Below are 15,198 nucleotides of genomic sequence, written 5' to 3'. Positions count from 1 at the left end.
ATCCCTAAATTCTTGGATTGATTAAGGTGAATTGTCGAGGGTGATGAACATGTCACTTTTTTACTTTGATTTTAGTTATGATAATACTTCATGAATTTCCCTATTTCATATGTTGGTCTAAAATTCCTGGGTGTTGAAGGGTGAACTCTCATGAAGCGCAATGAGGAATGATCTTGATTCTTCTTTGATCAATTATGAAAGATGAAATTATTTAGATGACAATGATGCTATAGCTAATGTGTTGTTGTGATTTAGAATTCATGATACCCTCAACCCTAACCTTAGACACATGTATTGGTTATGAATTGTGTGTGCATGATATCGCATAATCATTATGTGATTGGGTGTAGTATCTCACGAACATGGTGAAGGGTTGAGTGAAAGGTGTAATCACTTGCTATAGTGACTAAAGTGAATGGATAGTTCTCACTTGTGGTCACATATGGGATATTATGATAAGAGGTATACATAATGGTCTAGAAGAGACTAATGTAAACTTATATGATGTAATAAGATGATTACTAAAGGGAATAAATACTTAGCACTGAAATGGCATGTAAATGAGATGGAGGTCTCACATTACTAAGTTCGGACTTCCACATGGCTTTCCTCATGTTAATAAGTCCGGATTCCCTAATTATGTGTTGTCTCATGAGATGAAAACCTCCACGTTTGTAAGTCATGATTTCTAGCAACAATCTCCTTGACCCTTAACTATGTGCCCACATAGGACTCTAGCTTAGTGGATCCACCTAGATAGCTACGTACGAATGGTTATACCTTAGTCAAGTGTTAACCCTCTCTTTTCGGCGTGGGATTAGAACATCGGATTCCATGTAGATCACATGGTCTCATGTTGATTATTGCACTTCTTTTCCTAATGTAAAAGTAAATGAACAATTTAAGTATGTGAACTCTTATTAGAGTTGTCTTGAAGTCTATTACATAGGGTAAGAAAGGGTATGTGACTTCTCTTAATTATTGAACATGTAAGATCCTAAGGGATGGTTCTAGTAGCGTTCTTTTATAATTATGATTATGATTATGGTAATGATCAGTAAGTTATGAGTAAGTATTGATGTATAAGCATGTTATGAAAATATGTTGTAAGTATGAAGTGGGTTGCTTGATGTGATACTTAGTCTTGAATGGGATTATGGTGATTTACATGTAGGGTTGCTATTATGTTGAATTGACTTATTATGCTTCTTATATATGCATGTTGATTTAAATTGATAGAAAGCATGATTTCGACGAAATTTTCCTTTTCTCATGCATTGATGATTTTGTGCATATGAGTCATACTTAGTACATGTGGTTTGTACTAACCCATATTTTCTCCCTTTTCCCAAACATTTTAGGTTCGGGCCATTGAGAAGATTTGTGGTCATTGAAGAAGAAGACTTGTCTCTTTCTTAAGTCAACTGGTGAGTCCTCATGAGTTCCGAGGATAGAACTAGTTATCAAGCCTTATTAGTTTTGTCTATGTTTAGAGACAAATATTCCATTCTCATGTTGATACTTCATTGTAGCCTATATGGGCATATTGTAAGAGACTAAGGGCTATGCGCAAACTATTGTGATTCGTTCTTACGATGGTTTAGTGTGAAACAAAGATTTATACAAAACTCTTATGTATTATTAGGTTGTCTTATGCGAAAAGCCTATGTATGCTTCCTATTTAGAGGTCTATGTAAACCTCATCACTATACAAGTAAAAGTTTTAGATTTTCTCATATTTTGACCTATGATATGTGATGACGAATCCTAAGAGACTTGTCTTAGTCCTCCTCGAGAACGACAATGCCAATAATGACTAGGGTGTACTTTGGACCGTTACAAACTTGGAATCAAAGAATTAGGTTAAAGTAAATCTTGGGATTGATGTCTCACTAAACCACGTCTATGTATGGTCTAAATCATAATTTTAAAGCGCGCCACACTTATGAATGAGAGACGATATGATGCTTTTGAACTTTCACTATCTTGTTATTACTTTGACGTGCCTAAGAGTCCTAGCTCTATTTATTCCTTTCTTCTAATCCTTTTAATGTGCTTATAGGCAATGAATACGAGGAGTAACAATGCTTGAAGGTCCGTAGAGGAGAATTTTAATGAGGCGGTTCCCCCTCAAGCTCCTCAAAACCCTTAAGTTTCTATTGGAAAAGGGGATATGTCCAACGTTAAGATAAGGTCGGCCATACATATCTTGACTCAAGTGTTAGCTACCCAAGTTGCTAGGGATGCAAGGGTGCAAGTGAAACAAAATGATAATACCACCGCTTCAACGATTAAGGATTTCACAAGGATGAATCCCCCTACTTTCTTTGGTTCTACGATGGAGGAAAACCCACAAGGGTTCATTGATGAAGTGTTCAAAGTTCTTGATGCTATGGGGGTTTCTTCTCAAGAAAAGGCAAAACTAGCCGCCTACCAACTCAAAGACGTAGCTCAAGTTTGGTATGAGCAATGGAAGTATGAGAGGTCAGTTATAGTAGGCTAGATTACATGGGGAGCTTTCAAAATGGCCTTCCTTGCTAAATTCTTTCCCTTGGAAGTTAGGGAGAGGAAAATTCAAGAATTCATCAACCTTCGTCAAGGGGGTATGAGCGTGAAGGAGTATAGCCTCAAGTTCACTCAACTATCAACGTTGCTCCGACTATGGTTGCAGATTCTAGAGCTAAGATGAACAAATTTGTTTTGGGGATATCAGATCTTGTGGTTAATGAGTGTAGGTCAGCTATGTTGATTCCCAGAATGGACATCTCTCGTCTTATGGTTCATGCCGAACAATTGATGAGAATAAGCTTTAGCAAGTTGTTAGGGACTTGAAGAAGGTAAGAACCGGAAGATGGGAGTTCTTCTAAGAATAGATTTGAGGTTCAAGACAAGCCAAGGTTTAAGAAGAGGTTTTCCAATCAAGGCTCTTCTAATTCTCCAAGGGTCAACAAGAGTAAGGTTCCTACTCCAAAGCCCCAAGAGGGGAAAGGTGGAAGATCTTATGTTGAGAAGCCTCTTGTACAAAATATGATAAGAGATAATATGGTAAGTGCCTAGTTGGCACGGGTAATTGCTATGGTTGTGGCAAGAGTGGTCACATGAAGACAAATTGACCTATGATGCAGTCTCAAGGAAGGAAAACTCTCAAGCTCAAGCAAGTGCCCCAAATCCAGATGCTCCTCAGAAGAATCGCTTCTATGCTCTCCAATCCCGAAGTTATAAAGACAGCTCACCGAATGTGGTCACCCATATGTTAAAATTATTTTCCTTTGATGTATATGCTTTGTTAAATCGGGGAGCTACATTGTAATTTGTGACCCCTCTTGTAGATATTAAGTTATATATACTACATGACATATTAGACGAACCTTTCTTTGTTTCTACCCCTGTGGGCGATTCTGTAGTGGTTGAGAGAGTCTATAAAGGTTTTCCTATTTCCATGCCCAATAGAGTTACATTAGTTGACTTGATATAAATTCATATGCTAGGTTTTGATGTCATATTGGTAATGGATTGGTTGCATGCCTTCTTTGCTTCTACCGATTGTAGGACAAGGGTAGTCAAATTTCAATTTCTAAATGAACCTGTTTTTGAGTGGAAGGGAGGGAACTCAAATCATAGGGGTAAGATCATTTCATGTCTAAAAGCTTCCAAATTTATTGCAAAGGGTTGTCTCTACCACTTAGTAAGAGTTAAGGATATGGAATTCGAGGTCCCTCCAATAGATTCGGTACCCGTAGTGAGGGAATTTCCAGAGATCTTTCCTGATGACCTTCCTAGAACTCCTCCCAAATGAGAGATTGACTTCGGCATAAATTTATTGCCGGATACACATACTATTTAAATTCCTCCTTATCGGATCGCCCAGCTGAGGGCTCAACATTAAGATTTGTTAGATAAGGGTTTTATCCAACTGAGCATATCGCCATGGGGTGCTCCGTTATTGTTTGTAAAGAAGAAGGATGGGTCTTTGAGAATGTGCATCGAATATCGTCAACTAAACAAAGTCACCATAAAGAACAAGTACCCGCTCCCTAGGATTGATGACTTATTTGATCAATTCAAAGTAGAGAGTTACTTTTCAAAGATTGACTTGAGGTTGGGTTATCATCAACTTAGAGGGAGGGAGGTTGATATTCCGAAAACAACATTCTAAATAAGATATGGTCACTTTTTGTTCCTAGTGATGTCATTTGGTCTAGCAAATGCCCCGACGGCATTCATGAACCTTATGAATCAAATTTTTAGAAAGTATCTTGATTTGTTTGTGATTGTCTTCATTTGATGACATTTTGATATACTCCAATAGTGAGAATGATCATACAAGACACTTTAGGATAGTTTTGCAAGTTCTCAAGGATAACCAACTTTTTGCAAAGTTTAGCTAGTGTGAGTTTTGGTTGAGATCGGTTGCATTTCTTGGTCATATTGACATATCCTATTAGCAAATTTTCCTAGTATTTATGTTGTTCCAGTAGGTCTTCCTTCTGTATGTTCAAAATAATGTTCCTATCTTTTGAGCTGGGCACGATATATGTTAGTGTTTGCCTATCCTCGCCTCTTGAATTCTTACATACTCAACTTGATTCATTGGAGTTGGATGTTTTGACGATTCTGCATAACAGAATTGGAGTCGTCGAGCTGCTATTAGACTAGTGTATTCTCTCCCTAATGGTTTTATCTTTGTTGAGATAACAACCATTTTTTTCCTTCCACTATTGTGCACAATCGATTCGAATCAAAGCTGCCAAACTTAATAGCTCGCACTCTTTGATCAATTTCATCCTTCAGGCTGTCTGCGGGTGTATCTGTTGTCGTAATCTTCTCAGATCATTGTTGGTTCACAGTAGAAATAACAAGCGGAGTATGTAACATTCCTTGCTAATGTGCATCGAGAGAATTTTCACCTTACCTTTCTTTCAATATATTTTCCTACTCATCTTACATTATTTCTCTTTTATTTTCTTTTTCTCATTTCCCGACACTTGCTTCTTCTGATTCTATATGATTTATCATATTTATTTCTCCTTATTTTCTTCATCTAACATAATTGCATTATTATTCTAGTTTTGGATTGAGTTTATAGACTAATATTTTCTTTACTTACCATCAGCAAATATGACATAGTGGATGAGGCTAATTATACATTATTAACTAGATATCTTGATTTTAAACTCCGAGTAAGCAAAAATCATTGGTAGAAACTACTACACTCCGAGTGAGGCTCTCCCTGATGCGAAACTCAAATAATTGGATTTAAATGCAAGACAACAACACCGAGGGAGAAAGAAAACAAAAGTTTATATTGAAACTTATTTTATGTGAAGTTGAATTTGACATAAGAGTATGATGTTAAATATAAATAAATGAGAATTTGATTTATGCTATATTTTTTTTATTAATTTATTTTAGTAGTATTGAATTTCACGTCGCATGTCATTCATTTTTCGGTTAAAATTGATAGATTATTTTTTTGTCAAACATTTGAACAATTTCATAGCATTACAACAATAATATAGTGAAACCCTACAAATGGGGTATGAGATTATATTTTTTATATTTGTAACTCTCTGAAAGTCCAAGACCTAAACTAGAGTCTCACATGTTGGTCTAAGTTTGGTAACACTGTTTAAGACCTAAAATAATGTTTATAAGTAATTTAGGAAGTTTTAGTCAAGATATCAAGAAAAATCCATGACGTCTGGAGACTACTTAAGGAGGTGCTAGTGTGTCTTAGCCTATTTCACGGGGTTTAGGAGTAAGAATTTGATGAAATTTGGTGGAAAGGTGTTAAAGATGCATTAGAGTAGGTTTAGAGTCGAAACATCTGGGTACGACTCCCCAAGGACCACCCTAGGGGTCCCTAGAAAGGACCCTTGGATTTGACCCAAATTCTGCAAAATTTGGTAGTGTTGACAGTAGCGCAAAGAGGCGTAGCCTAGACAACGGGTCGTCGACGCCTTTGTCATTGAACACTTATCCAAATTTCAAGAATGTTATAAAAGACCAGTCTTTGAACTTACCTACAGATGTGAATACGGTGGGGGCAAGGGGAGTAGACTGACTACGGACCGTAGGTCAAGGTCTCGTAAGTCAAGTCTGTAATTCACTAGTGAGTTTTAAGTTGGTTAAATTAATTAGTTAATTAGTTAGGGTTTTAATTAGGGGTTAAGGGGTGATTAATTAAGTTATTTAAGTGACTATATAAGCTACCCTAAGTCTAAACCAAACTTAACACCCCACAATTCCCAAACTCAAATTACTCTTCCTTCTCTGTACTTTCTCTCTCCCAAAAAAGACTCCATGGAAGGGAAATTTTTAGGGTTCTAAGGCATCAAGAACATAACTTTTCTCCATAAATCTTCATGGATTAACAAGGTACGGTATCATTTAATCTTTGATATTCCTTTCCCCAAAAGGTTCTTCCAAATTGATTTCGAGAAAATAATTCGAACATGGGTTTCTTTCTAATCCAAAAAAAATCAAATTGTATTTTTTTGGGTATCTAATGATAATTATGGCTATATTATGATGTATTATTGTTCAGTTATGGTAGTCATTGATGTTAAACCTAGTATATGGAATAGATTAAGAATTTACCCGAATTCCCTAACCCTAGGTTATGAACTCTTGTTGAATTGATTAGGATTGATGAAATTAACTAAGTGCTTGAGTTAGTTACTATTATAATGATGTTATCACACCTATTGATGTATGAATTTGGTTGGTTAATGGTAAAACCATGGATAATGGCTTTTAGAGGAGAATTGGTATGACTTTGGGATCTTGAACCTTTACTTCAATTGTGATGGCTTGTACTTGGTGATGAAATTCAATTGAAGCATATCATGTGATTTTTGATTAAGTAGGTGTTGGTATGATGATGAAGTTTAAATGTCTTGATTATGTAAAGGTGTGAGATTATGTTAACGATGTAATGATATAAGGTTGGTTATGAATTACCTATGTGTCTTCATATGACATGATGATGATAATGTGTTAATCTCACATATGAGAGTTGTATTGAAAGGATATTCTCATGAATATCCTAATGATCTAATGACTATGATTATATAAGGGGTTAGTCTCCTATGACCTAACCTAAGTTATGATTGTTCAAGGAAAACTTAAAGACATTTCAAAAGGGACTCTAGCTTAGCACCGAGTGAAATAGTAGTGAGGAGTGTCCCTTCTCAAATAGGGAAGGTAGGTTCACTATTGTACTCATGATATTGGAGACTATAATTCAATGTTAATAGAGAGGGTCCAAAGTATATATCCTAGTTCTTGAACTATGTTGCCCTATAGGAATACTAACAGTAGATCCACCTAGAATGTTATGCTCATGTTTTGATACTACATTAGGAAGTAATCCACCTTCTTTCGGTGAAGGGTTTCATGACAATGGATTCCACATTTAGCTATTGTGGTCTATGTCAGTTAAGGCAAGTGTTCCCAAAAGTAAAATGAAGTAATGAAGTGAACACTAATTAGGGTGACTTAAGGGGTTTGACTTAGTCTAGGTAGGGATATGGGACTCTACCTATATACTACACTAGTTAGCCTTGTGGGAAGTCCTAGAAGGTTGTTCTTATGTCTTATAAAGTAAATGTTATGCATATGTTGACTTTACATGTTGATGATACTATATGATGTTAGTTTCACTTATGAACATGCTACTGGTCTATATTGCTAAATATGATGGCGACTACACTTGATGCTATGTTATGTGAGATTAGACATTACTTATGGTCCATTGTTGGGTTTACCTGGTTGAGTAAGGTTATGGGGCTTTACTTGGTCAATGAACGTATAGAGTTGATGGTGGGTTAGGAGTAAGGGTCTTGCATATGATGTAATGATATGAACTCTTATTCATGATTTGTTGTGATAACACGATATTGGAGTTGTTTTGATTATGTAATCAAGTATGCTAATATACATGTTGACTTGGTTATACATTGATAATGTTGTTCTTGTGTTTTATATGGTTTTGTCTTAAGGAATATGTGATCATTGGCTTATATGGGTTCTTGTTTCTTCATACGGATTTTCAAAGTAACTTAGCATGGTTTTGAACAAGTGTCCCCTTTAGCATGATTTCAAATGTTTTATGTGCGTGTTTTCATACTTATTACAAGTGTCTACGAAACCATATTTCTGGCCGTCTAACTTATAGAGGGATATTTGAAGAAGACTTTGATTCTCATTCTCCAAGTTTCGTAGGTCCTCACCTTCCGGAGACGATGCCACTATCTAGCTAGTTGATGTTGCTTTAGTCTTAAAGACAATTTAGTTCATTCTCCTTCATTTGAAGACTATAATTGTATATGTCTATATATGGATTTTGTTGTAATGAAGTAAGGGCAATGCTCGAATGTTGTACTCGATTTAGATGGTGTAAATGTGAGACATTTCCTATTAGAATACCTGTATATATTATATATGTGAACTAAAAGTAGAATCCTATATAATACTTCCTATGTGAGGATTCTATGTAAATTCCCTATGTATATATAATGTGTAAGCGAGAGGTCTATGTAAACCTCATAATATAGATGTATATGAAAAGTTTTATATTTTCCACAATTTAACCTATGATATGTTATGATGAATGTTAAGAGGTTAGTCTTAGTCCTCTCCGAGGACGACGACGCCAATTACGTCTAGGGGGTGCTCCCCGGATGTGACAAACTTGTTATCAGAACATGAGGTTAAATATCCTTAGGATCAATGTCTCACTAAACCATGTCTATGTATATTCGTATTCATAATTGTTATGGGCGCCACTCTTATAAATGAGAGCTTATGTGATGCTTATGAAATCCTCATCTTCTTGCATTTCTATGTCATGCCTCTTGAGCTTACTTTCTGTGTTCTTTTCAGCTAATCCTTTTATTGTAGTTTGAGGTATGAATACTAGAAAGGCAGCCACAAGAAGGGACGAGGAAGGGATTGCTAATGCGGGAGCTCATGACAATCAAGCTCCTCTGCAAGACATCAAGTTCCTCCACTTCAACAAGTTGCTACGGGTGATCAAGTTCCGGTTGTTCCTCCACCTATGACGGATGGAGATATAAGGGCGGCTTTTCTCAATTTGGCCGAATCCAACACTTCTCAAGCTAATGTTGTCACTTTTCAAGTCCAAGCTATGACAGCTTAAGTGAATCGAGAAGTTGGACCCGTATGCCTCGATATGCTAGCACTATGGCTTCTCGTTTGAGAGACTTTACCAGGATGAACCGTCCTATGTTCTCAGGTCAAAAGTGGATGAAGAGACCCAAGATTTTCTTCATGAGGTCTACAAGATCTTATTTGCTATGCATGTGACTACAGGTAAAAAGGCTGAGTTGGACGCCTATCAACTCAAAGATGTGGCGCAAACTTGGTACACTCAATGGAGGGACAATAGGTTGCTAAGAGGTGGTACGGTGACTTTGGAGATCTTCAAGAGAGACTTCCTTGATAGGTTCATTCCTAGAGAGTTGAGGAAAGCTAAGGTGTAAGAATTAATCAACCTTCACCAAGGAGGTATGAGTGTACTTGATCACTTCTTGAAGTTTTACTAAATTGTCTAAGTATGCTCCATCCTTGGTGTCTAACTCAAGAGACGAGATGAGTCGTATTCTTACGAGAGTGTCCGATGACTTGGTAGAAGAACGTCATTAGGCTATGCTTAATGATAATATGAATATCTCTCGTCTAATGGTGCATGCTCAACAAGTGGAAAAAAGTAGACTAAGGAGGAAGAATAGAGAGGCCAAATGACCAAGTCTTATAAAAGTGGTTCTTCAAAGGGGAGGTTGGAAATTTAAGATAAGCCTAGATTTAATAAGATGTTCTCCAATCAAGTATCTTTTGAATTTCCCAACGCTCGTGATGATAGGGGTGTCTAACCCTAAGTCTCAAAGGGAAGAAGTAATAATTCACCAAGCAAAAAGTCTAATTGTGGAAAATATGGCAAGAAACATATGGTTGAAAGCCTAGTTGGGACGTACAATTGCTTCGGGTGTGGTAAAACTAGTCGCAAGGTTGGAGAATTCCCTAATGTGAAGGGTCAATACAAGGGGAGTGGGCAAGCAAGTGGTACTAATGTTGATGCTCCAAGAAAGAATCATTGTTATGCTCTCCGCTCTAGGGTGAACAAGAGAGTTCTACCGATGTGATGACTAGTATGTTACAAGTATTCTCTTTAAATGTTTATATTTTACTTAATCCGGGTGATACATTGTCGTTTTTTACTCCTTTGGTAGCTAGAAAGTTTGATATTTTGCAAGATATCTTGAATGAACCTTTTATGGTGACTACCCCGGTAGGTGGTTCGGTGGTTGCAAAAAGGCTATATAGAAAATGTCCTATAATGTTGCCCAACAGAATTACCCATGTTGAATTAGTAGAACCTTATATGGTAGATTTTTATGTCATTTTTGGGAATGGATTGGTTGCATAGTTGTTTTGCTTCTATTAATTGTAGGACAAGAGTGCTCAAGTTTAATTATCCTAAGAACCCATCTTAGAGTAGAAGGGGGAAGTTTTATTCCTAGAGGTTGTATAATTTCTTGTCTAAGGCTTGTAAGATAATCTCTAAAGGGTATTTATACCATATTGTAAGAGTCAAAGATTTAGACTACGAAACTCCTCCCATTGAGTTAGTCCCCATAGTGAGGGAATTTCTGGAGATCTTTCCTAATGACCCGGAATTCCTCCTAAACGGGAAATTGATTTTGGTATTGATTCGATACCGAATACAAATCAAATTTCAATTCCTCCTTATCGGATGGCTTTGGACGAATTGAAAGAGTTGAAGGCTTAACTCAAGGATTTACTAGACAAAGGCTTCATTCAACCTAGTATTTTCCCTAGGGTGCTCCAATTCTATTTGTGAAAAAGAAGTATGGGTCACTTAGGATGTGTATTGACTACTGGCAACTCAATAAAGTTACCATTAATAATAAGTATCCTCTCCCTCGGATCGACTACTTGTTTGATCAACTCCAAGGGGCAAGCTACTTTTCAAAAATTGACTTGAGGTCGGGATATCACCAACTTAGAGTGAAAGATGAAAATATTACAAATGTCCTATCGAAGAAGATATGGTCACTATGAGTTTAGAGTGATGTCTTTTGGGTTGACTAATTCTTCGGCAGCATTTATGGACCTAATGAATAGGGTGTTCCGGAATTACCATGATGCCATTGTGATTGTCTTCATAGATTACATCTTGGTATATTCGAAGAATGAGGGTGAACATATGGACCATTTGAGAGTGGTGTTACAAGTCCTTAAGGAACCACAACTATTTTCCAAGTATAACAAATTTGAGTTTTGGTTAAGGTCGGTGGCATTTCTTAGTTATGTCATCTCTAGTGAGGGAGTAGAGGTTGATTCAAAGAAAATCGATGCGGTCAGAAATTATCCTAGACCTTTTGCTTCAATTGATATAAGAAGTTTCTTGGGTCTAACCGGGTACTACAGGAGGTTTGTGGATGCTTTTGCGTCCATTGCATCTCCTTTGACTACTTTGACCCAAAAGAATGTGATATTTGAGTGGTCGGAGGCATGTAAAATAACTTCAAAATCTTGAAAGATAGGCTTACCACTACTCCGGTATTGACTTACCGGAGGGTACCAAGGGATTTTTTTGTATATTGTGATGCGTCCCGCGTGGGATTGGGTTGTGTCCTTCTGCAACATGGGAAGGTTATAGCCTAGTCCTCTAGGCAACTCAAGGTTCATGAGAAGAACTACCCAAATCATGATATTGAGTTAGCGGCCGTGGTGTTTGACAAAAAAATATGGAGGCATTACCTATATAGTGTTCATTTTGATGTGTATACCGACCACAAGAGTATTCAATATGTGTTTACTCAAAAGGAGTTAAATCTCCGACAATGAAGGTGGTTGGAATTGTTGAAAGATTATGACATGAATGTTCTTAACCACTCCGGCAAGGCCAACGTGGTTCAGGATGCTCTAAGTTGTATGACCATGGGTAGTGTGTCTAATGTGAAAGAAGACAAGAAAGACTTAGTAAAGGACGTCCATAGGTTGGCTCGTTTGGGTGTTCGATTGGAAAATTCTCCTAATGGTGGTTTTATGGTTCATCATAACTCTGAAACCTCTTTGGTGGTTGAGGTGAAGTTTAAGAAACACCTTGATCCATCATTGATAAAGTTAAAGGAATCCGTTCTTGGTAAGCTTATTGAGTCATTCTCCTTAGAAGAGATGGTGTTTTGAGGTAACAAGGGAGGTTGTGTGTGCCCAATGTATGATTTGAATATCCTAGAGGAAGCTCATGGTTCCCGTTATTTAATTAATCCGGGTTCTACTAAGATGTATCATGACCTTAGAGAAGTATTTTTGTGGGATATCTTGAAAAAGGACATAGCAAAATTTGTTGCAAAGTGTCCAAATTGCCAACAAGTGAAAGACGAGCACCAAAAGCCTAGTGGGTTACTTCAAGAAATACAAGTTCCCACTTGGAAGTGGGAAAACATTAATATGGACTTAGTAGTGGGTTTGCCTCGGACATGAATCCAAAATGACTCTATATGGGTGGTTGTGGATAGGTTGACAAAATCCACTCACTTTATCCCCGTTAAGTCTACTTGTTCGGTGGAATAGTATGCAAGAATCTATATCAACGAGATTGTGAGTCTTTATAGGATCCTTTTATCCATCATTTTGGATAGAGGTGCTCAATTTACTTCTCGATTTTGGAGGTCGTTCCAAAAAGGGTTGGGTGCTCAAGTGAAGTTAAGCACAGCTTTTCATCCCCAAACGGATGGTCAAATGGAGCGTACCATTCAAACCCTTGAGGATATGCTTAGCGCTTGTGTCATTGATTTCAAGGGAAGTAAGGATGAACACTTGCCTTTGGTTGAGTTCTCTTATAACAATAGTTACCATTTGACTATATCCATGGATCCTTTTGAGGCTTTGTATGGTAGGAGATGTAGATCTCTTGTTTGGTTGTTTGAGCTGGGCGAGTCTTCACTCTTTGGTCTTGCATTGATCTATAAGACTTTGTAGAAAGTTCATATGATAAGGAACCAATTGAAAACAGCCTATAGCCGGCAAAAGTGTTATGCCAATAGGAGAAGAGATTTGGAATTTGTAGAAGGTGATGAGGTGTATTTGAGAATTTCACCTATGAAAGGGGTCATGAGGTTTGGCAAGAAAGAGAAGTTAAGTCCCCGCTAGTGGGTCCCTATGAAATCTTGCAAAGGGTTGGTAAGGTTGTACACGAGTTGAGATTACCTAATGAGCTAGCTTCGGTTCACCCGGTATTCCATGTCTCCATGCTTATGAAGTGCATTGGTGACCCCGAGTCCATTCTTCCTATTGAAGGTCTAAGTGTGCATGAGAATTTCTCTTATGAATAGGTTCCGGTGGAAATCCTTGATCGACAAGTGAGAGGAACAAGGTGGTGGCCTCCGTAAAGGTGTTATGGAGGAACCACCTAGTTAAGGGAGCAACATGGGAAGTCGAGGCCGACATGAAGTCTGTTATCCTCATCTCTTTTCTAATTAAGGTTAGTTGTTCCTATTAATAATGAAAATATGAGTAACTTGAATTTGACTTGTTTGCAAAGATATGCAAAAATTATGGTAAAAAGGTTTATGCTAAAATGTGTTTTCATGGAAAATGCTCTTTTGCTTGATTTGCACTTATTTGTGTATTTGGTACGTTTTTGTCTTTATGAAATGATATTGAGCATATTAATGTGTTTTTAAACAAATTTTGGCATAAGCAACTCTTTATGTGAGGCTCTCCCTGTTGTGAAACTCAAATAATTGGATTTCATTGCAAGTAAACAACACAGAGTGAGAAAGAAAAGAAAAAATTATATTGAAACTTATTTTATGCTATGTTGAATTTGACATAAGAGTATGATGTTTAAAATAAATGAATAAGAATTTTATTTATGTTATATTTTTTGTTTTATTTATTTATTTATTTATTTTAGTAGTATAGAATTTCATGTTGCATCTCATTCATTTTTCTATTAGAATTGATAGATTATTTTTTTGTCAAATATTTGAACAATCTAATAGCAATACAACAACAATATAGTAAAACCCTACAAATGGGGTATGAAATTATATTTTTGATATTTGTAACACTCTGGAAATGCAAAACCTAATCTAGAACCTCACATATTGGTATAAGGTTGGTAACACTGTTTGAAAACTTAAAATAATGTTTAAGTCATTTAGGAAGTTTTAGATTTAAGACGTCAAGAAACATGCATGACGTCCAGAGACTAGTGAAAGATGTGCTACTGTGCCTTAGCCTATTTCACGAGGTTTTAGGAGTCAAAATTTGATAAAATTTAATGGAAAGGTGTTAAACATGTATTAAAGTAGGTTTCGAGTTGAAACTTCTGGGTACAATTCCCCAAGGACCACCCTAAGGGTCCTTGGACAGGACCCTTGCATTTGACCCAAATTCTGCAAAATTTGTTAGTGTAGACAGTAGCTACCTATGATTGCAGGCGACGAGTAGCCTGGACGACGGGGCGTCGATAACTCTGTTGTTGAAAACTTAGACAAAGTTCAAGACTGGTCCAAAAGACCAGTCTCTGAACTTACGTAGGGATGTGCAGTACGGTGGGGGCAAGGGTTGTAGATTGACCTACGGACAGTAGAGGTCTCGTAGGTCAACTCTATAATTCCTTGGTGAGTTTTAAGTTGTTTAAATTAATTATTTAATTAGTTAGGGGTTCAATTAGGGGTTAAATGGTTATTAATTTAGTTAGTTAAGTGACTATATAGGCTACCCTAAGTCTAAACTCAACTTAACACCCCACAATTCCCAAACTCAAATTACTCTTCCTTCTTTGTACTTTCTCTCTCCCAGATAAGACTCCATGGAAGGGAAACTTCTAAGGGTTCAAAGGCAGCAAGAACATCACTTTTCTCCATCAATCGTCAAGGATTAACAAGGTATGAGAGCATTTCACCATTGGGATTCCTTTCCCAAAATAGTTCTTCCAAATTGATTTCCAAAAGATGATTTGAACGTGAGTTTCTTTCTAATCTGAAATTGATCTTTCAATTGTATTTTTATTGATTTCTAATGATTATTATGGTTATATTATGATGTATTAGTGTTCAATTATGGTAGTTCTTGATGCTAAACATAGTATGTGGAATAGATCATGAATTGACTCAAATTCCCTAACCCTAGGTTATG

This window comes from Solanum pennellii, chromosome 4 (assembly GCF_001406875.1).
Source record: "Solanum pennellii chromosome 4, SPENNV200".
Taxonomy (NCBI): domain Eukaryota; kingdom Viridiplantae; phylum Streptophyta; class Magnoliopsida; order Solanales; family Solanaceae; genus Solanum; species Solanum pennellii.
The sequence above is the reverse complement of the archived record's forward strand: the minus strand, read 5'-3'. Positions refer to the sequence as shown.